General features: G+C 31.5%; 1 pseudogene; it reads right to left on the bottom strand.

The window, feature by feature from the left end:
• Positions 1–211: 211 nt before the first annotated feature.
• LOC111896247 (uncharacterized) lies at positions 212–2,874 on the bottom strand (annotated as a pseudogene).
• Positions 2,875–3,085: the final 211 nt, after the last annotated feature.

The following is a 3,085-nucleotide window of genomic DNA, read 5'->3' on the forward strand; positions in this document are numbered from 1 at the left end:
AAAGAAGAAGATTGGACCTATCAATTTTAATAATGACAACAATGGTAGCAACCATGTAAGTAAAAATCAGAAATGAAAAATATTTGGATGTGTGTTTTAAAAGTTGATGTGATAATAGTCAATTTCTTAACTATCCTTAAAGCATCATGAAAGCTTTTTTTTTTTTTTACGACTGATTAGTATTTGATTGAATTTCATCATACGCTTGAAATTGCAATAACTAAATAAACTATTTAACCTTTTCATCAATTAAAACACAAATCACCAAAAATAATGTTTTTGAAAGAAAACAAAAACATCATTTGAAATCTTTCACTTCTTTTTTATCCCAATGCATTTATCCAACCATGGTTCGCTTTCTGCCTCGTAGTCTCACTATCACAAGTTAACATGCAACATTATATTATATATCATATAAACAATTATTATTATATATAACATATTATTACTTTTATTAATATCACGATTCCACTAGTCTAAGAAAACGTTTTACATTTACAAGGTTGTAAAACCTTTGATTTTTTATTCCCTTTTTAGCCAAGTTTTTTTATTACACACTTTTGATCCATTAGCAATAAAAAAATATTACCCAAGTTGATGAATTTTTACATAAAAGAATACAATAGATTTGTTAAGATTATAGTACCTTGACCAAGTTTGTTAAATGTGGATGACCATTGCTTTGTAGACTTCCTATATGCTGAAAGTATCTTATCCATCTACTCAAGGGCAAAATAGTCATTTAGTTTCACTAAAAAAAAAAAAAGCATATTTTAAATTTTAGATACAAAATTTCCAATTAGAGTAAATTACACGAATGGTCCCTATAGTTTGGGGTAGTTTGCGTGTTTGGTCCCTAATTTATTTTTTTAACTCGGAAAATCCCTGTTTGTTTTTATTACGCCCTTGGTCTCTACTGTTTGTTTTTGTTATGCGCTTGGTCCCTGTCTTACCTAAAAAGACTATTATTTAAATAGGGAAAAATAGTTTTTTAGGTAAGACAGGGACCAAGCGCGTAACAAAAACAAACAGTAAGGACCTTTCGAGTTAAAAAAATAAGTTAGGGACCAAACATGCAAATTACCCTAAACCGTAGGGACCATTCGTGTAATTTACTCTTCCAATTATCTTACTTACCACATTTCCACATGATGAATGCATAGAAAGCAAAGCCCGTTCCAAAACATATAAATCAACACCTTTGCGTGGACACAAAGCTCAGACCAAAATCGATTAATACCTGTGACAAAATATAAACAAATTAATTTTTTTTTTTTAAATCAAAAAGGAAATAAATAATACTACCAGCTGGTTTGTGTGACTACGCCATAACATATTAGATGTGGTTAAGTCGCCATGAATGACTCCACCATCATGTAATTTCCCAATTGTATCTCCAATTTGAAAGGCAATGTCATCCATCTTTTCTTCTACAACACCTTTTAATCCAAATTCAAGGAATATGTCTTTGATGGATGAACCTTTCACATACTCAAAAGTTAGGGTATGTGATACAGGGTCTACTGCATAAAGCACAGGAGTAGAAACTCCAAGTTTTCTAGCTTTTGTCATACACCTTGCCTCCTATAAAATACATCAATCAGGAAACAAAAAATCAAAATCTTTGAACATTAAAATCAAATACTTGTCAACAAAACGCATTTAAGCGCTTGAGTGTGAGCTTTGAATCTAAAGTTTGATGTCTGTACTTCTTTGAGAATCTTTCCTTCACAATTGACTTTCTTCCACCAAATGTTGACTCAAATACTCTCTAAGAAGCATCAATCCAAAAAAACATAATAATAAATAACTATATTATAATCCCATTTAGGAAATTCAATTACATAAACTATGTAAAAAAAAGAATTAATCTCACAGCTTCTGCTCCTTGGTTTGTCAGAACCAAAGAGCCACCTCCATTTGTCTCGGTATTCATATCTCTAAAGCACTGGTGTTGGTGTTTTCCTAAAGTCATACAAACAATTACATATCAAAGAAAATTTCATGATTTGTTTCACTAATTCTACTTAAAGACAGTGAGTAATCTAACATATAGCCTCATAAGCTAAGAAATTGTGGTGGAATTAGTAATTTCAAGAGTAAATTACACGAATGGTCCCTATGGTTTGGGGTAATTTGCACGTTTAGTTCCTAACTTATTTTTTTAACTCGGAAGGTCCTATTGTTTGTTTTTGTTATGCGTTTGGTCCCTACTGTTTGTTTTTATTACACGTTTGGTCCCTATCATACCTAAAAGACTATTATTTAAATAGAGAAAAATGACGGGGTAAGTAAGGTAAGGTGAATGAGGTGGGATTGAGGGTGTGTTTATTTAAATAAATCAAAAAATCAAGGGAAAAATAATAGTTTTAGGTAAGTCAGGGACCAAACGCGTAACAAAAACAAACAGTAAGAACTTCCAAGTTAAAAAAATAAGTTCGGGATCAAACGCGCAAATTAACCTATACCGGACTGAAAATTTGAAGTGTGGAAACAACAAAATATGAAATCTACATCATAGTCATGTAAACGTTTTTAATATGGTTTGAAATGGACAAAAAAAAAGGTGAAGAAAAATTAATCATTCCTTAAGAACATGTTCAATCCAAGATAAAAACGCATTCCTCAAATTTACGTAAAGATATTCACAAAAAATGAACAAATACATCATGTAGATTATCAATAAAAGGAAAGAGCATACCTTACAGAAGTTCGATTGATGAAGAATCTGTCGCCGTATCCGTAATCGGAAAAACCCTAAAACGCAACGCTCGTAATAAACCCTAAAAGCCGGCGACCAAGAGTCTTCGCAGTAAGGGATTCATAGCTTCAGCTCCATGGAAGATGCGAAACAATACTTTGTCGGGTTCAGTAAATGGGTCAAAATAGTTAAGGTGTTAAAACAAGACAAGCCCATATTAGATATGGGCAAACAAAACAGTCTATTAAAACTTAAAAGTATTTATTTAAAACAGATGAATAAAAAAGCCCAAACCACATCCACCTCCACTTGTAAGTTCTAACAAAATCACAAAATCATAACTATATCGATAAAGACTTTTTAATACAATGAAAACCGGTATAT

Source organism: Lactuca sativa, chromosome 3 (genome assembly GCF_002870075.4).
Source record: "Lactuca sativa cultivar Salinas chromosome 3, Lsat_Salinas_v11, whole genome shotgun sequence".
Classification (NCBI taxonomy): domain Eukaryota; kingdom Viridiplantae; phylum Streptophyta; class Magnoliopsida; order Asterales; family Asteraceae; genus Lactuca; species Lactuca sativa.